This window comes from Triticum urartu, chromosome 1A, assembly GCF_056163025.1.
Source record: "Triticum urartu cultivar PI428250 chromosome 1A, HENAU_Tu73, whole genome shotgun sequence".
NCBI lineage: Eukaryota > Viridiplantae > Streptophyta > Magnoliopsida > Poales > Poaceae > Triticum > Triticum urartu.
Genome location: NC_141873.1, coordinates 206,149,780 through 206,170,301, shown reverse-complemented (window position 1 = coordinate 206,170,301; position 20,522 = coordinate 206,149,780). Strand labels below are relative to the sequence as shown.

The 20,522-nt window shown below is 48.6% G+C and overlaps 1 pseudogene; it reads right to left on the bottom strand.

The window, feature by feature from the left end:
• Positions 1-643: 643 nt before the first annotated feature.
• On the bottom strand, positions 644-20,178 carry LOC147990603 (uncharacterized; annotated as a pseudogene).
• Between the last annotated feature and the right edge of the window lie 344 nt (positions 20,179-20,522).

Here is a 20,522-nt window from a genome sequence, read left to right as displayed (position 1 = left end):
TGACAATCTGCCCAGATTCACAAAGTAGCAAACGTAGAGCTCGATTGACTCAAGCTAGGATGCTCCATAATTGCAAACAAAGACATGTATAGATAGAGCACTACAAGAATAACAAAACATCCTTACTGATCATACTCAAAAGAGGCACGGATCACTAGGAAACAACATGAACATATCGCCATATGAGATAAATAGCTCATGGACTTAGTGGAATTGCTAAGTCCCTGAAAACAGAATTAACAAGTGCACCACTTTGCAAGCTTGTGCATGTGACCACACACATCACAAAAATACATGGGTTGCACCTCTGGACAGATGACAAAACCCTTAACAAAACATACGTAGAACATCAGGGCATATGATGCACACATTAATCATGGCAAAAATGACAAAAACCTAAACGGAGTAGCAGATCTGACAATTATCTCAAGTAGCCCTCTTCTAACAGCATTTCGGGCATCAAGATGAACTCAAATGAAAATGATGCCCTGGAATGAAATGATGTACTCTCAGATATGAACATTTTGATATGCTCTATGCATGAATTGGAGCTACGGATGCAAAGTTACGGAGCTATGAACATAGGCACTTGGCTCTGGAATTTTCGGGACTTGGAAGAAAAACAACCTCCGAGATCTAGGGTTTACTGTTCACGACACGTGAACCGAGGACGGCCGGCGAGGTACTGTTCACCGACGAGGCGACGGTGGCCGGGGTCGTCGGGGGAGGACGGCGGAGGGCGGCGAGATGGCGCGGTGGCGGCGGCCGGGACGGCGAGCGGCGCCGCGGGGGCGTCGGGGCGGCGCGGCGGCCCGGGAGGAGAGGAGGCGTTCGCCTGTGTCGGGGCGGCACGCCGGCCGGCGAGGGCGCGTGGTGGCGGCGGTGATGGCGCGCGGTGGCGGCGGGAGCAGCGCGGGTGGCGCTCGAGCGGCGGGGAGGCGGACGAAGCGGCGACGGAGACGATGGGCCGGGCGGGCCCGCTGCGGGCTCGCCGAGCCGCGGCGGCGGCTAGCGACGGAGATGCCACGTGGCGGCACAGGAGTGGGCGCGTGCGCGGATCGGACGTGTCCGGCACCGTCGGACGTGTCCGGCGGTGGCGGATCTGAGATTTAGGGTTAGGGACGAGGGACAGATCCGTATTTTCGGAGGGGGTGTATATATAGGCATAGAGGGAGCTAGGAGAGTCCAAATGAGGTGCGGTTTGCGGCCACGCGATCGTGATCGAACGCTCTAGATGATGGAGAGGTTTTAGAGGCTTTTGGACCAAATTGGAGGGGTGTTGGTCTGCAACACACACGAGGTCTTTTCGGTCCCTCAGTTAACCGTTGGAGTATCAAACGAAGTCCAAATGGTACGAAACTTGACAGGCGGTCTAGCGGTAGTAAAACAAGGCCGCTTGGCAAGTCCCGGTCCATTCCGGAAATGTTTAATCCCCACACACGAGAGAAAGCTAGAAATGACCACCGGAGGAGAACAAAGCCCCGAAATGCAAAACGGACAACGGGGAAAATGCTCGAATGCAATGCACATGATGACATGATATGAGATGCATGACACGACAACAACACACGGAGACAAAAACCCGAACCCGAGAAAATAAATTAACTTAACGCCGGAAACGGCAAGATTTGGAGTTCAAATTGGGAAAGTTACATCCGGGGTGTTACAACACTCCACCACTACGAAAGGATCTCGTCCCGAGATCAATGACTGAAAAAACGCCGGGCACTCAGAACGGAGGTGATCCTCGCGTTCCCAGGTAGCTTCACGGTCGAAATGGTGTAACCACTTGACTTTGAGAAATTTGATTGACTTATTGCGAGTCTTGCGTTCAGTCTCTTCAAGAATAGCAACTGGGTGCTCACGATAGGATAGATCTTCTTGGAGCTCAATGTCCTCAAAGTTGACGGTGCGGTCAAGAGTCTTGAAGCACTTTCGAAGCTGAGAGACATGGAACACGTCATGAACGTTTTCAAAGTTTGAAGGAAGCTCGAGTTGATAGGCGAGGTCGGCTCTCTTGCTGAAAATCTTGAAAGGTCCCATGTATCTAGGGGCAAGCTTCCCTTTGATACCGAAGCGACGAGTACCTTTGATAGGAGAGACGCGGAGGTAAACTTGATCTCCGATCTCGAAAGCCAAACCACGGTGCTTACTATCATAGTAGCTCTTCTGGTGGGACTAGGCTGCTTTGAGGTTATCACGAATGACTTTGCACATTTCCTCTGCCTCTGTGATTAAGTCATTATCGAAAAGATGATGCTCACCGGTTTTAGACCAGTTGAGAGGGGTACGGCACTTCCTGCCATACAGAAATTCAAATGGGGCTTGGCCCGAACTTGCTTGAAAACTGTTGTTGTAGGAGAATTCAGCATAAGGAAGACAATCCTCCCACTTCATACCGAAGGAGATCACACAAGCCCTGACCATATCTTCAAGAATCTGGTTGACACGCTCGACTTGACAGCTAGTTTGAGGATGGAAAGCTGTGCTGAAGCGGATGTTGGTGCCCATGGCCTTCTGGAAAGAATCCCAAAACTTGGAGGTAAAGATGTCGCCATGGTCTGAAGAGATCACTTGTGGAATACCGTGCAGAGAGACTATCCGAGAGGTATAGAGTTCCGCCAATTGAGCTCCAGTGATCGACTCTTTGATAGGCAGAAAATGAGCCACTCTAGTGAGTTTATCGATGACAACGAATATAGCATCACTGCCACGCTTGGACTTGGAAACCCAGTCACGAAGTCCATCTCAATGTGGTCAAACTTCCATTCTAGAATGGCAAGAGGTTGGAGGAGACCTGCTGGCCTTTAGTGTTCTGCCTTCACTTTTCTGCAGACATCACATTCATTCACGAATTGAGTGATCTCGCGCTTCATTCGAGTCCACCAATAAGCCTGCTTAAGGTCCTGATACATCTTCATGCTCCCAGGGTGGATGGAGAGGAGAGAATTGTGAGCCTCGTTCGTGATCACTTTATGGAGGTCACCTTTGGGTACAACAATACGATCCTCGAAGAAGAGAGTATCTTTGTCATCAAGGCGGTAGCACTTGTACTTGGGTTGACTCTTGGCAATCCCAATCTTCACCTTTTTCACCATAGCATCAAGAAGCTGGGCTTGGCGAATCTGGTCTTCCAAGGTAGGAGAGACTTGAAGGATGGCGAGGAAACCTTGAGGAACTACTTGCAGGTTAAGTTTGCACAAAGCTTCACAAAGCTCGGGTTGATAAGGCTTGAGAATCAGACTGTTGCAGTAAGCTTTCCTGCTCAAAGCGTCAGCAATCACTTTGGCCTTGCCTGGAGTATACTCAATACTCGGATTATACTCTTGAATCATTTGGACCCATCGAGTTTGCCTGAAGTTGAGATTAGGCTGAGTGAAGATGTACTTGAGACTCTTGTGATCAGTGAAAATTTCAACTTTTCTTCCCAATAGAAGATGTCTCCAAGTCAAAAGAGCATGCACAACTGCCGCCAACTCAAGATCATGAGTGGGGTAGTTCTTCTCATTAGGGTTCAACTGGCGAGAGGTATAAGCAACAACTTTCTTCTCTTGCATCAATACCGCGCCAAGACCTAGGAGAGAGGCATCACAAAAGACCTCGTATGGCTTGGATTCATCAGGCGGAGTCAGAACTGGAGCAGTGATCAATTTCTCTTTCAAAGTGTTGAAAGCAATGTCACACTCCGGAGACCAAACGTACTTGACGTGCTTCTGGAGAAGATTAGAGAGAGGCTTCGCGATCTTAGAAAAGTTTTCAACGAATCTTCGGCAATAGCTTGCGAGACCGAGGAAGCTACGGAGTTGCTTCACGTTCTGAGGGGGTTCCCAATTCACAATTGCAGACACCTTCTCAGGATTCACGGCAATTCCCTTGGCAGAGATGATATGACCAAGATAAAGAACCTCATCGAGCCAAAATTCACACTTGGAGAACTTGGCGTAGAACTGATGTTCCCCGAGCTTATCAAGAACCAAACGCATGTGCTTGGCATGATCTTCCTTGTTCTTGGAGAAAACCAGAATGTCGTCGAGATAGACCAAAACGAAGTCATTGGTGTAGGCGTTGAAGATGAAGTTCATCATGCGAGAGAACGTCGGAGGAGCGTTGACGAGGCCAAAAGACATGACAGTGTATTCATATGAACCAAAGCTTGTCCTGAAAGCCGTCTTGGGAATATCTTGCTCAGGGATTCGAATCTGATGATAACCCATACGGAGATCAAGCTTGGAGAATACTTGGGCACCTTTGAGTTGTTCGAACAGCTCGTTGATGTTGGGAAGTGGGTATTTGTTCTTGATGGTCTTCTTGTTCACTGGACGGTAATCAACACAAAGTCAGTCCGTTCCATCCTTCTTCTTCACAAAAAGAACACCACAACCCCACGGAGAAGAACTAGGCCGGATGAGACCCATTTTCTCTTGAATATCGAGTTGCTTCTTCAGCTCCTTCAACTCTTCCGGTCCGAGCTTGTAAAGACGCTTGCACACAGGTTCCCTATCAGGCTCAAGATCAATAACGAATTCAACTGGCCGGTGCGGAGGCATTCCTGGAAGCTCTTCTGGAAAGACGTCTTGATACCAACTTGTAGCACCCTCGATGCGACTATATCTCCCACGTGTCGAGGCACGACTTAGAGGCATAATCGCATTGAAGGCATATGTCGCAAGTTAGGCAATCTTCACAACATCCCATGTAATATAAATAATAAAAGGGGAGATAACATAGTTGGCTTACACTCGCCACGTCAATCAAGTACATAATTAACATTACATCAACCAAACACTCATGGCCCGACTACGGCGCCGAAATAAAAGAGAACCCAACAAGCAACACGGTCCCAATCACCCCAACTGGGCACCATTACTGATCATCAGGAAAGGAAACATAGTAACATTGAGAGTCTTTGTCAAACTCCCACTTGAACTCAAATGCGTCTCCTGGAGCGGAATCATCAGGCCCTGCATCTGGGGTAATAGTAATCTGTGAGCCACAGGGACTCAGGAATCTCGCACCCTAGCGATCAAGACTATTTAAGCTTATAGGTAAGGCAAGGCAAAATATGTGGAGCTGCAGCAAGCAACTAGCATATATGGTGGCTAACTTTTTCGAAAAAAGGGGGCGAGAAGAGGAGGCAAAGCGCGAGCGAGAATCTAGAGAACAACCTGCGCAAACATTACTCCAACACCCTGTCCAGTTCCCGGACTCCACCGAGAAGAGGCCATCCCGATAACACACTCAGTTGATTCATTTTAATTAAGTTAAGGTTCAAGTTATCTACAACCGGACATTAACAAATTCCCATCTGCCCATAACCGCGGGCACGGCTTTCGAAAGTTCAAATCCCTGAAGGGGAGTCCCAACTTAGCCCATGACAAGCTCTCACGGTCAACGAAGGAATAGACCACCTCCCAAGATGTTCCGATCAGACTCGGTATCTCGGTTCTTCAAGACACTTCGACAGATTAAAACAAGACCAGCAACACCGCCCGAATGTGCCGAAAAATCCTGATAGGAGCTGCACATATCTCGTTCTCAGGGCACACTCAGATGAGCCAGACGTCGGGTTGGCCAAGCCAGAGTTGCCCCTGGTAGCCCCAGACATCGCTCGGTGGGGCCAACACTCAGAGGAGCACTGGCCTGGGGGGGTTAAAATAAGATGACCCCCGGGCTCCGGAAACCCAAGGGAAAAGAGGCTAGGTGACGAATGGTAAAACCAAGGTTCGGCATTGCTGGAAAACCATAACCCAACCGCGTAAGGAACATAACACCGATATGACGGAAACTAGGGCGGCAAGAGTGGAACAAAACACTAGGAGAGAGGCCGAGCCTTCCACCCTTTACCAAGTATATAGATGCATTAAGATAACATAGCAATATAATGATATCCCAACAAGTAAATAAATGTTCCAACAAGGAACGGCCTCCAATCTTACCTGCAACTAGCAATGCTATAAGATGGGCTGAGCAAAGCGGTAACATAGCCAATCAACGGTTTACTAGGACAAGGTGGGTTAGAGGTTTGACATGGCAATGTGGGAGGCTTGAAAGCAAGTGGTAGTCATCGTAGCATTGGCATAACAAAGAGCGAGCAAACTAGCATAGCAAAGATAGTAGTGATTTCGAGGGTATGATCATCTTGCCTCCACAGTTGTCAGAGTTGACTGGATCCTCGAAAGCAAACTCAACGGGCTCCTTGTTAGCGAACTCGTCTCCCGGCTCTACCCAAACAAGACAAACAAGCAATAAGGACACAATCAACCACGTGCAAGACTCAAACAATATGATGCAATGATGATATGCTATGCGGGATGCGATGCGGGATGCAAAATGCAAGATATGACAGGAAATGCAAGAACCTGGCCTCCACTTGGAAATCCAAGCATGCCAATGGAAAGATGAGATGAAATCGCTTGAAAACGATATAAAGAACACCGGAATCGGAGTTACGGTTTGGAAATGGCAAGCGATTCAAAAATGACACCGGTCTGCAATTAACATCAAGTAGCCATCTAAATGCAATGAGATGAACATGCCACAGCACCCAAACAAGATGACAAAATACATGGCAGGGATGCATACAATATGCTTAACAAAAGTCTAGCGCTCAGCTACGGCCAATTCATCCATTAACAGGTTCAAACAAGCATGGCAAAAATGCATATGGCAAACAGGTCTCAGACTTAGTGAAATTAACACTTGTCTGGAATTTTAGATCAGGTAGCACTCTTCGGAGCAACAAAACTATATTCTACAGGACCTGAACATGTAAAAGTAAAGCATAGCATGGAGCTACTCAAAGAGCTTAACAAAAGTCCCTTAGTGACCTTGAGCCAAAGGGGATCAGAAAATATACTAACAAGCACGTGAACATCGCAAAAACATAATCAGTTTTCAGACTTGGTGAAAACTGACATATGCTGAAATATATCTCAAGTAGGCATGTTTACGATCTTGATGCGCTCACTACGGTGCAAGTCATGAAAAACTACTCATACATCTATCAAGAAGGCACAAAATGAAAGCTAGACATGGCAAGAACAATAGCATAGCATGCACGGATCAACTACAACATCACCGGCAAAATTGCAAACAAGTTGACAATCTGCCCAGATTCACAAAGTAGCAAAATTAGAGCTCGATTGACTCAATATAGGGTGCTCCATAATTGCAAACAAAGACATGGATGGATACAGAACTACAAGAATAACAAAACAACCTTACTGACCATCCTCAGAAGAGGCACGGATCACTAGGAAACAACATGAACATATGGCCATATGAGATAAACAACTCAAGGACTTAGTGGAATTGCTAAGTCCCTGAAAACAGAATTAACAAGTGCACCACTTTGCAAGCTTGTGCTAGTCACCACACACATCACAAAAATACATGGGTTGCACCTCTGGAAAGATGAAAAAACCCTTAACAAAATGTATGTATAACATCAGGGCATATCATGCACACATTAATCATGGCAAAAATGACAAAAACCTAAACTGAGTAGCACATCTGACAATTATCTCAAGTAGCCCTCTTCTAACAGCATTTCGGGCATCAAGATGAACCCAAATGAAAATGATGCCATGGAATGAAATTATGTACTCTCAGAGATGAACATTTTGATATGCTATATGCATGAATCAGAGCTACGGATGCAAAGTTACGGAGCTATGAACATAGGCATTTGGATCTAGAATTTTCGGGACTTAGAAGAAAAACAACCTTCGAGGTCTAGGGTTTACTGTTCACGGCACGCGAACCGAGGACGTACGGCGAGGTACTATTCACCGACGAGGCGACGGCGGCCGGGGTCGTCGGGGGAGGGCGGCGGAGGGCGGCGAGGTGGCGCGGTGGCGGCGGCCGGGACGACGAGCGGCGCCGCGAGGGCGTCGGGGCGGCGCGGCGGCCCGGGAGGAGAGGCGGCGTTCGCCGGCGTCAGAGAGGCATGCCGGCCAGCGAGGGCGCGTGGTGGCGGCGGCGATGGCGCGCGGTGGCGGCGGGAGCAGCGCGGGCGGCGGTCGGGCGGCGGGGAGGCGGACGAAGCGGCGGCGGAGACGATGGGCTCGCCGGGCCGCGGCGGCGTCTGGCGGCGGAGATGCCACGTGGCGGCACGGGAGTGGGCGCGCGGGCGGATCGGACGTGTCCGGCGCCGCCGGACGTGTCCGGCGACGGCGGATCTGAGATTTAGGGTTAGGGACGAGGGAGAGATCCGGATTTTCGGGAGGGGGTGTATATATAGGCATAGAGGGAGCTAGGAGAGTGCAAATGAGGTGCGTTTTGCGGCCACGCGATCGTGATCGAACGCTCTAGATGATGGAGAGGTTTTAGAGGGTTTTGGGCCAAATTGGAGGGGTGTTGGGCTGCAACACACACGAGGCCTTTTCGGTCCCTCGGTTAACTGTTGGAGTATCAAACGAAGTCCAAATGGTACGAAACTTGACAGGCGGTCTACCGGTAGTAAAACAAGGCCGCTTGGCAAGTCTCGGTCCAATCCGGAAATGTTTAATCCCCACACACGAGAGAAAGCTAGATATGACCACCGGAGGAGAACAAAGCGCCGGAATGCAAAACGGACAACGGGGAAAAAGCTCGAATGCATGAGACGAACTCGTATGCAAATGCAATGCACATGATGACATGATATGAGATGCATGACAACGATAACCACACATGGAGACAAAAACCCGAACCCGAGAAAATAAAATAACTTAACGCCGGAAACGGCAATAGTTGGAGTACAAATTGGGAAAGTTACATCCGGGGTGTTACAACACTCCACCACTATGAAAGAATCTCGTCCCGAGATCTAGGACTGAAAGAACACCGGGTACTCAGAACGGAGGTGATCCTCGCGTTCCCAGGTAGCTTCACAGTCAGAATGGTGTGACCACTTGACTTTGAGAAATTTGATTGACTTGTTGCGAGTCTTGCGTTCAGTCTCTTCAAGAATATCAAGACGTCTTTCCAGAAGAGCTTCCAGGAATGCCTCCACACCAGCCAGTTGAATTCGTCATTGATCTTGAGCCTGATAGGGAACCTGTGTGCAAGCGTCTTTACAAGCTCGGACCGGAAGAGTTGAATGAGCTGAAGAAGCAACTGGATATTCAAGAGAAAATGTGTCTCATCTGGCCTAGTTCTTCTTCGTGGGGTTGTGGTGTTCTTTTTGTGAAGAAGAAGGATGGAATGGACCGACTTTGTGTTGGTTACCGTCCAGTGAACAAGAAGACCATCAAGAACAAATACCCACTTCCCAACATCAACGAGCTGTTCGAACAACTCAAAGGTGCCCAAGTATTCTCCAAGCTTGATCTCCATATGGGTTATCATCAGATTCGAATCCTTGAGCAAGATATTCCCAAGACGGCTTTCAGGACAAGCTTTGGTTCATATGAATACACTGTCATGTCTTTTGGCCTCGGCAACGCTCCTCCGACGTTCTCTCGCATGATGAACTTTATCTTCAACGCCTACACCAATGACTTCGTTTTGGTCTATCTCGACGACATTCTGGTTTTCTCCAAGAACAAGGAAGATCATGCCAAGCATTTGCGTTTGGTTCTTGATAAGCTCAGGGAACATCAGTTCTACGCCAAGTTCTCCAAGTGTGAATTTTGGCTCGATGAGGTTCTTTATCTTGGTCATATCATCCCTGCCAAGGGCATTGCCGTGAATCCTGAGAAGGTGTCTGCAATTGTGAATTGGGAACCACCTCAGAACGTGAAGCAACTCCAAAGCTTCCTCGGTCTCGCAAGCTATTGCCGAAGATTCGTTGAAAACTTTTCTAAGATCGCGAAGCCTCTCTCTAATCTTCTCCAGAAGCACGTCAAGTACGTTTGGTCTCCGGAGTGTGACATTGCTTTCAACAATTTGAAAGAGAAATTGATCACTGCTCCATTTCTGACTCCGCCTGATGAATCCAAGCCGTACGAGGTCTTTTGTGATGCCTCTCTCCAAGGTCTTGGCGCAGTATTGATGCAAGAGAAGAAAGTTGTTGCTTATACCTCTCGCCAGTTGAAGCCTAATGAGAAGAACTACCGCACTCATGATCTCGAGTTGGCGGCAGTTGTGCATGCTCTTTTGACTTGGAGACATCTTCTATTGGGAAGAAAAGTGGATATTTTCACTGATCACAAGAGTCTCAAGTACATCTTCACTCAGCCTAATCTCAACCTCAGGCAAACTCGATGGGTCGAAATGATTCAAGAGTATAATCCGAGTATTGAGTATACTCCAGGCAAGGCCAATGTGATTGCTGACGCTTTGAGCAGGAAAGCTTACTGCAACAGTCTGATTCTCAAGCCTTATCAACCCGAGCTTTGTGAAGATTTCCGCAAACTTAATCTGCAAGTTGTTCCTCAAGGTTTCCTCGCCAACCTTCAAGTCTCTCCTACCTTGGAACACCAGATTCGCCAAGACCAGCTTCTTGATGCTATGGTGAAAAGGGTGAAGATTGGAATTGCCAAGAGTCAACCCAAGTACAAGTGCTACCGCCTTGATGACAAAGATACTCTCTTCTTCGAGGATCGTATTGTTGTACCCAAAGGTGACCTCTGTAAAGTGATCATGAACGAGGCTTACAATTCTCTCCTCTCCATCCACCCTGGGAGCACGAAGATGTATCAGGACCTTAAGTAGGCTTATTGGTGGACTAGAATGAAGCGCGAGATCGCTCAATTCGTGAATGAATGTGATGTCTGCAGAAGAGTGAAGGCAGAACACCAAAGGCCAGCATGTCTCCTCCAACCTCTTGCCATTCCAGAATGGAAGTTTGACCACATTGAGATGGACATCGTGACTGGGTTTCCAAAGTCCAAGCGTGGCAATGATGCTATATTCGTTGTCATCGATAAACTCACTAAAGTGGCTCATTTTCTGCCTATCAAAGAGTCGATCACTGCAGCTCAATTGGCGGAACTCTATACCTCTCGTATTTTCTCTCTGCACGGTATTCCACAAGTGATCTCTTCAGACCGTGGCAGCATCTTTACCTCCAAGTTTTGGGATTCTTTCCATAAGGCCATGGGCACCGACATCCGCTTCAACACAACTTTCCATCCTCAAACTAGCGGTCAAGTCGAGCGTGTCAACCAGATTCTTGAAGATATGCTCAGGGCTTGTGTGATCTCCTTCGGTATGAAGTGGGAGGATTGTCTTCCTTATGTTGAATTCTCCTACAACAACAGTTTTCAAGCAAGTTCGGGCAAGGCCCCATTTGAAATTCTGTATGGCAGGAAGTGCCGTACCCCTCTCAACTGGTCTGAAACCGGTGAACGTCATCTTTTGGGTAATGACTTAATCACAGAGGCAAAGGAAATGTGCAAAGTCATTCGTGATAACCTCAAAGCAGCCCAGTCCCGCCAGAAGAGCTACTATGATAGTAAGCACCGTGATTTGGCTTTCGAGATCGGAGATCATGTTTACCTCCGCGTCTCTCCTATGAAAGGTACTCGTCGCTTCGGTATCAAAGGGAAGCTTGCACCTAGATACGTGGGACCTTTCAAGATTGCCAGCAAGAGAGGTGACCTCGCCTATCAACTCGAGCTTCCTTCAAACTTTGCAAATGTTCACGGCGTTCCATGTCTCTCAGCTCCGAAAGTGCTTCAAGACTCCTGAGCGCACCGTCAACTTCGAGGACATTGAGCTCCAAGAAGATCTCTCTTATAGTGCGCACCCAGTTGCTATTCTTGAAGAGACTGAACGCAAGACTCGCAACAAGTCAATCAAATTTATCAAAGTCAAGTGGTCACACCATTCCGACCGTGAAGCTACGTGGGAACGCGAGGATCACCTCCGTTCTGAGTACCCGTCGTTCTTTCAGTCCTAGATCTCGGGACGAGATCCTTTCATAGTGGTGGAGTGCTGTAACACCCCGGATGTAACTTTCCCAATTTGTACTCCAACTCTTGCCGTTTCCGGCATTAAGTTATTTTATTTTCTCGGGTTTGGGTTTTTGTCTCCGTGTGTGGTTATCGTTGTCATGCATCTCATATCATGTCATCATGTGCATTGCATTTGCATACGTGTTCGTCTCATGCATTCGAGCATTTCCCCGTTGTCCGTTTTGCATTCCAGCGCTTTTTTCTCCTCCGGTGGTCATTTCTAGATTTTCTCTCGTGTGCGGGGATTAAACATTTCCGGATTGGACCGAGACTTGCCAAGCGGCCTTGGTTTACTTCCGGTAGACCGCTTGTCAAGTTTCGTACCATTTGGACTTCGTTTGATACTCCAACGGTTAACCGAGCGACCGAAAAGGCCTCGTGTGTGTTGCAGCCCAACACCCCTCCAATTTGTCCTTAAACCCTCCTAAAACCTCTCCATCATCTAGAGCGTTCGATCACGATCGCGTGGCCGCAAACCGCACCTCATTTGGACACTCTTAGCTCCCTCTATGCCTATATATACACCCCCTCCCGAAAATCCGGATCTCTCCCTCGTCCCTAACCCTAAATCTTAGATCCGCCGCCGCCGGACATGTCCGACAGCGCTGGACACGTCCGATCCGCCCGCGCGCCCACTCTCGTGCCGCCACATGGCATCTTCGTCGCCAGCCGCGGCCGCGGCCCGGCGAGCCCGCAGCGGGCCCGTCCGGCCCATCGTCTCCGCCGCCGCTTCGTCCGCCTCCCCGCCGCCCGAGCGCCGCCCGCGCTACTCTCGCCGCCGCCGCCACCACGCTCCCTCGTCGGCCGGCGTGCCGCCCCGACGCCGGCAAACGCCACCTCTCCTCCCGAGCCGCCGCGCCGCCCCGACGCCCCCGCGGCGCAGCTCGCCGTCCCGGCCGCCGCCACCGCGCCACCTCGCCACCCTCCGCCGACCTCCCGCGATGACCCCGGCCGCCGTCGCCTCGTCGGTGAACAGTACCTCGCCAGCGGTCCTCGGTTCGCGTGCCGTGAACAGTAAACCCTAGATCTCGGAGGTTGTTTTTCTTCTAAGTCCCGAAAATTCCAGATCCAAGTGCCTATGTTCATAGCTCCGTAACTTTGCATCCGTAGCTCCGATTCATGCATATAGCATATCAAAATGTTCATCTCTGAGAGTACATGATTTCATTCCATGGCATGATTTTCAGTTGAGTTCATCTTGATGCCCGAAATGCTGTTAGAAGAGGGCTACTTGAGATAATTGTCAGATCTGCTACTCCGTTTAGGTTTTGTCATTTTTGCCCTGATTAATGTGTGCATGATATGGCCTGATGTTCTACATATGTTTTGTTAAGGGTTTTTTCATCTTTCCAGAGGTGCACTTGTTAATTCTGTTTTCAGGGACTTAGCAATTCCACTAAGTCCTTGAGCTGTTTATCTCATATGGCCATATGTTCATGTTGTTTCCTAGTGATCCGTGCCTCTTCTGAGGATGATCAGTAAGGATGTTTTGTTATTCTTGTAGTTCTCTATCCATCCATGTCTTTTTTTGCAATTATGGAGCACCCTATCTTGAGTCAATCGAGCTCTACTTTTGCTACTTTGTGAATCTGGGCAGATTGTCAACTTGTTTGCAATTTTGCCGATGATGTTGTAGTTGATCCGTGCATGCTATGCTATTGTTCTTGTCATTTCTAGCTTGCATTTTGTGCCTTATTGGTGGGTGTATGCTTGTCTTGTCATGACTTGCACCATAGTGAGTGCATCGAGCTCGTAAACATGCCTACTTGAGTTATGTTTTCTGCTTGCTCCAGTTTTTCTCTAAGTCTGTGATCTGATTATGTTTTAGCTATGTTCACATGCTTGCAATTGTATTTTCTGATCCCTTTTGGCTCAAGGTCACTAAGGGACTTTTGTTAAGCTATTTGAGTAGCTCCATGCCATGCTTTACTTTGCCATGTTCAGTTCCTATAGCATGTAGTTTTGTTGCTCCGAAGAGTGCTACCTGATCTGAAATTCCAGACAAGTGTTAATTTCACTAAGTCTGAAATCTGTTTGTCATATGCATTTTTGCCATGCTTGTTTGAACCTGTTAATGGATGAATTGTCCGTAGCTCAGTGCTAGACTTTTGTTAAGCATCTTGAATGCATCCCTGCCATGTAGTTTGTTGTCATGTTTGGGTGCTGTAGCATGTTCATCTCATTGCATTTAGATGGCTACTTGCTGTAAAACGCAGACCGGTGTCAATTTTGAATCGCTTGCCATATCCGAACCGTAACTCCGATTCCGGCGTTCTTTATATCGTTTTCAAGCGATTTCATCCCATATTTCCAGTGGAACACTTGGATTCCCATGTTGGGGCCAGGTTCATGCATCCCTTGTCATATCTTGCTTTTGCATCCCGCATCGCATCCCGCATAGCATATCATCTTTGCATCATTTTGTTTGTTCCTTGCACGTGGTTGATTGTGTCCTTGTTGCTTGTTTGTCTTGTTTGGGCAGAGCCGGGAGACGAGTTCGCTAACGAGGAGCCCGTTGAGTTTGCTTTCGAGGATCCAGTCAACTCTGATAACTATGCAAGCAAGATGATCATACCCTCGAAATCACTACTATCTTTGCTATGCTAGTTTGCTCGCTCTTTTTGCTATGCCAATGATACGATGCCTACCATTTGCTTTCAAGCTTCCCAAAAATAGCCATGTCAAACCTCTAACCCACCATGTCCTAGAAAACCGTTGATTGGCTATGTTACTGCTTTGCTCAGCCCCTCTTATAGCGTTGCTAGTTGCAGGTGAAGATTGAAGGCCGTTCCTTGTTGGAACATTTATTTACTTGTTGGGATATCATTATATTATCTTGTTATCTTAATGCATCTATATACATGGTAAAGGGTGGAAGGCTCGGTCTCTCGCCTGGTGTTTTGTTCCACTCTTGCCGCCCTAGTTTCCGTCATATCGGTGTTATGTTCCCGGATTTTGCGTTCCTTACGCGGTTGGGTTATAATGGGAACCCCTTGATAGTCCGCCTTGATTAAAGCTTTTCCAGCAATGCCCAACCTTGGTTTTACTATTTGCCACCTACCCTCTTTTCCCCTTGGGTTTTCGGAGCCCGAGGGTCATCTTATTTAACCCCCCCCCTCGGGTCAGTGCTCCTCTGAGTGTTGGTCCAAACTGAGCTGCCTGCGGGGCCACCTCGGGGAAACTTGAGGGTTGGTTTTTACTCGTAGCTAGTCTCATCTGAGTGTGCCCTGAGAAAGAGATATGTGTAGCTCCTATCGGGATTTTTCGGCACATTCGGGCGGTGTTGCTGGTCTTGTTTTAACCTGTCGAAGTGTCTTGAAGAACCGAGATACCGAGTCTGATCGGAACGTCTTGGGAGGAGGTCTATTCCTTTGTTGACCGTGAGAGCTTGTCATGGGCTAAGTTGGGACTCCCCTGCAGGGATTTGAACTTTCAAAAGCCGTGCCCGCGGTTATGGGCAAATGGGAATTTGTTAATGTCCGGTTGTAGATAACTTGAATCTTAACTTATTTAAAATGAATCAACTGAGTGTGTTACCGTGATGGCCTCTTCTCGGCAGAGTCCGGGAAGTTGACACGGTGTTGGAGTAATGTTTGCGCAGGTTGATCTCTAGTTTCTCGCTCGCGCTTTGCCTTCTCTTCTCGCTCTCTTTTGCGAATAGGATAGCCACCATATATGCTAGTCGCTTGCTGCAACTCCACATACTTTACCTTGACTTACCTATAAGCTTAAATAGTCTTGATCACGAGGGTGCGAGATTGCCGAGTCCCTGTGGGTCACAGATTACTATTACACCAGATGCAGGGCCTGATGATTCCGCTCCAGGAGACGCGTTTGAGCTCAAGTGGGAGTTTGACGAAGACTCTCAACGTTACTATGTTTCTTTTCCTGATGATCAGTAGTGGTGCCCAGTTGGGGTTGATCGGGACCGTGTCGCATGTTTGTTTCTCTTTTATTTTGGCGCCGTAGTCAGGCCATGAGTGTTTGGATGATATAATGTTATTTATGTACTTGATTGACGTGGCAAGTGTAGGCCAACTATGTTATCTCCCTTTATGATTTATATTACATGGGATGTTGTGAAGATTTCCTAACTTGCGACATATGCCTTCAATGGGATTATGCCTCTAAGTCGTGCCTCGACACGTGGGAGATGTAGTTGCATCGAGGGTGCTACAGGTGGATGAATAGTTCCTGGTGGGGGGTTGGATGAACAGGACCCCGTGGTAGTAGAGACCGTTGCCGCTGGATGAACAGTACCCCGATCGGTCGAGCCGGTGGATGAACAGGACCCCATGGAGGGCTGGATGAACAGGACCTCATGGAGGGCTAGATGAATAGGACCCCGTGGAGGACTGGTTGAACAGTAGCCGGTGGAGGGCTGGATGAATAGTAGCCCGTGGAGGGGTGGTTGAACAGGCCCCCGTGGAGAGGGCTCGTTGAACAGTAGCCCGTGGAGGAGCGCGCGGTGGAGGCTGCATGAACAGGAGCCCATGGATGAACAGTCGTAGGTGGACGCTGGAGGAGGTCGACGGTGGATGAAAAGTAGTCCGTGGAGGCAGTCGACGATGGAGATGAATAGTATCCCATGGAGTCCCGTTTTGCAGTACGCCACACCCCTCCCGATGAACAGGACCCCCGTTTCGACGGTAGCGCTCCAACAGAAGTCTATTTCCTCCGTTTTGCGGTACGCCACACCCCTCCCGAGCAATACGACCCCGTTTCCACCGTAGGAGGTCTGTTTCCTCCGTTTTGCGATATGCCAGACCCCCTCTTAATGAACATGATCCCATTTCGACTGTGGCCGGTCGAACACAAGGCCGTTTCCTCCGTTCTGTGGTAAGCCAGACCTTGTTTCCATCGGCTGTTTCATCCAAGCCGGTTGGCTCCCGATGAACATGACGACGCATTCCGTTCTGACCCAGCCGGTTGCCTCCCCATGATCACGACGATGGCGCAGCTTCTCCATTCCGACCCAGCCATGTACACGAGCCCTGGCCGTACGTATGCGTGAGTAGGCGTTCGAGACCCTTCCCGTATGTATGTACGTGGACGTATTTACTTTCTTGCACTCTGGCCATTGTATGTACGTGGTGTAGGGTGGAACCCTAAGTGGAGATCTTTCACGAATTGGAGGGGGAATCCCCAAGAACAAGATGAACACAAAAGGGAAAACAAGAGGAACACTCAAGAACAAGTCCAATCACACATCCACTAGACAATCAAACACACAAGATCCACAAGGTACATGAACAATCAAAGGGAAATAAGATACATGGTAGAGTTCATCCCAAATCCTATGAAGGAGATGAGGGCTTGATGATCTAGATAGATCCTTCCCTCAAGGGGGTCTTGAATCCACTAGGGATCTTCTCCAATGGAGGCCTTGAACTCCAATGGAGTGTCTCTCTCTTTGAAGAGGAATCCCACAAGGGGAGATACATGAGCTAAGCTCTAGTGTTTAGATCTATTCTTAGCTAAGTCTAAATGGAGGAGATGAAGGAGTATATATAGGTCCAAGGGATGAAGGGGTAAGCAGGGGCGAAATGGGGATTACATGGGCAAAGCCCGCAGCAACACACAGGGGGGCCCCGTGTGCACGGGGTAAGTGGAGCCCGTGCGCACGGGGTATCCACAGACCTAATGCAAGGGCCCGTGCGCACGGGGGTCCCGTGGCACGGTACACGCCCGTGTGCACGGGGGCTTCAGGACCGCCAGCCTGGGAGGCCCGTGGGCACGGGGCAGGAGGGGCCCGTGCGCACGGGGTTGCCTGGGAGCTGTTGCCTTCTTCTTGGCGCTTCCTTCTCTGCTTCCAGGCTTCCCTCTTGGATGGTGTAGATGTTCTCTTCTTCTTGGACTCCTCCTCGATGAATGTGTAGCTCCGCTCACACCTATGTATGCATACGAGAGAGGGGTCAAGTAGTATACCATCCTCGAGAGGTACAAGTGCACACATGTAAAGGAGATGATTGACCTTTGTATGTATGAAGTAGATGTGGCACGTGTCACTTGCCAAATGGACTCTTGACATGGTGATGTCCATAGGATGCTCCGCATCATCCCCTCCCCCTTGTGAAAGATCTGATGATGCGGAGCATCCCAAGGTCATCCCCATGGACCTACCATCATCTCATCAAGTGCCTACCGGACCCATGACTCGATCACGTGCAAGAGCCCTTGAAACCGAGGTGACATCTCTCCTCTCACAATTCCACTTCGATGCACATGAAGCATGGCTACTACCTCATATGGATACTTTGAGCATACTCAGGTACAATGGAGAAGCTAAGGAGCAAGGACAAGAAGAAGAGGAAGATGGACGAGAAGACGGAGAAGAAGAAGGGCTGCCGGAAAAGTCCCAGCCACCGGACGACCGGCCGGGACCGGACGACCGGCGCCTGAAGCATCAGCCGAGTCCCAGCCAGCGGATGTCCGGTCCAGACCGGACGACCAGTGCCCCTACACCCGAAGCAAATGAGCGGACGTCCGGTCCGGACCAGACGACCGGCGCACCTACACCCGAACCGAAGTCAGCGGAAGACCGACGTTTCCGGACGTCCAGCAGCCCCATCACAGAGCAGAACCAGCGGACGACCGGAGGACACCGGACGTCCGGCAGCTCCTGAGACACCGGACGACCGGTCCCCAGCGGACGTCCGGTACCTGTCTGCGCACAGTGTTCGGGCTCGAGGCCCATGTACCCCTTCACTCCGCCCCCATTTGCACTTAGACTATAAATAGACCCCCCATTCATCCTAGCTAGGGTTAGCATTGGTTTAGCTCATTTGAGAGATAGAGCATTGCTCATCCATATCGGATCTACTCCACGAGAGAGACCGCGGCCCCTCTTCGGAGAAGATCCACCTTGGATTCAAGACCCCTTTCTAAGGGAAGATCCCCTTGTGGATTCAAGACCTCCTCACGGAGAAGAACCGGTTACTGTGTATCGTCCCTACTTGTCCGTGGATTCATGTATCGTTCTATGTACTCGAGGATCTAGCCCATGTGTGACTTATTCGTGTCAGTTTAGTGATTTCCTCTTGTGTTTTCCTTCCATTCATCCTCGTGTTTTCCACGGGATCCGCTCCTTTTGTGAAAGATCGGGCGATTAGGGTCTCCACCCTACATCATCTGACCTCGGATCGAAATCCAAATCACCATGGGAAATAGATGATGTTGCCGTGTAGTAGTGGACGATCACCAAGCATTCATCATCTTGTAGTTCCAAATGGGCACTCTCCGATGTCGTACCGTCTTGTAATTCCTTCAAAAGGAGCAAAGATAACAAGCACTTGGAAAAACAAATGTGGTTGGCGTAAGAGCAAAACCAAGCATTCAAGAGGTGATTCACCCAACAAGTGTTGTCATCAAGCATAGCATATGGTTTGACAAAGAAGTGTGGCATGGCATTTAAGCATATAAGGTGAGCACAATCAAGGACATCATGGAAACAAGTATGCAAATGGGAGGTAAATATGCTAATATGTGTGACAAGTGAACAAGCATCAACCTCAATATCATAGCAAGAATGCGCAATGTGCTCAGCAAAAGGTGTATGGTAGGCATAGGAATCATTCACGACACCAAATATAATGAGATGTCGAAACACATGGGGCAAGTGCAAGACAATCCAAGCATAATGTGCATATTGTGTAGTGAAGATATCATGGCACTCAACACAAAGGAAGGAGAAATTGTTCAATATGTGTGAGGCAATCAAGTCAAGCATGTAGCAGTCAACGGGACATTGCATATGTGAAGTGATTACATTGTTGCAACCAAACATGTGATAGGAGCAAGTAATCCAAGAATTGGGTGCAACACACAAGGCATATATATCATGATGCATGGAATTGTGAAAATGACAAGTGGAAGCAAGATCTCTAACATGTGCGCAAGCAAGGGGTCCAAGATGACAAATAAGTCGCACAGTGCAAGCAACACAAGTAGTGTGATCCACAATATGCATGCTCATGGTTCGGTGGTTCTCAAAAGAGAAGGATATCACCTTGAAAGCATGTTCTTGTGCGTCCTTCACAATGCCGAAGTATTAGCAAGTGCGATGTAGAATCATCGTGGTAGAAGGTGGTTCGCTCTTAAGAGCTCGGATTGTCAACTCACGTGATGTGGAAGTTGACACTAAGTCCAAGTATCCTACACATGCCCACAACAAAATAAAGAACGTATGCGCCTGATAGATAAACACATCATCCATCATGATGGTTCTCTTCTCTTGCACATAACCATTAGAAGCACAAGTGCGTGAAGAAGATGATGCAACAATGGCAATATTCATGGCACTAGGTATATGGTGCAAAGAGGTAAGACAAGCATGATTCATAAGGAATATGTCAAAATCTCCAAATATATGTGAGAATGCTATGGGGGCAAACTCATTATCAAGACTAAAGGCATAATTGCACTCAATACATGGCAAATCATCTATCATGAGAGAGGCAACACATGGAGATATATGACAATAAGCAATAACAATCATGTGCAAAGCATGTAGATGGTTGTCATCAACCGCATGAAGCAAGCAAGTTTGAGTCATCGGAGATGCAACATAAGTAATCATAAGAATCAAGTCATGCAAGCTAGTAGTGCAAAGATGCAACATACTAGAGGAAATCATGGCAA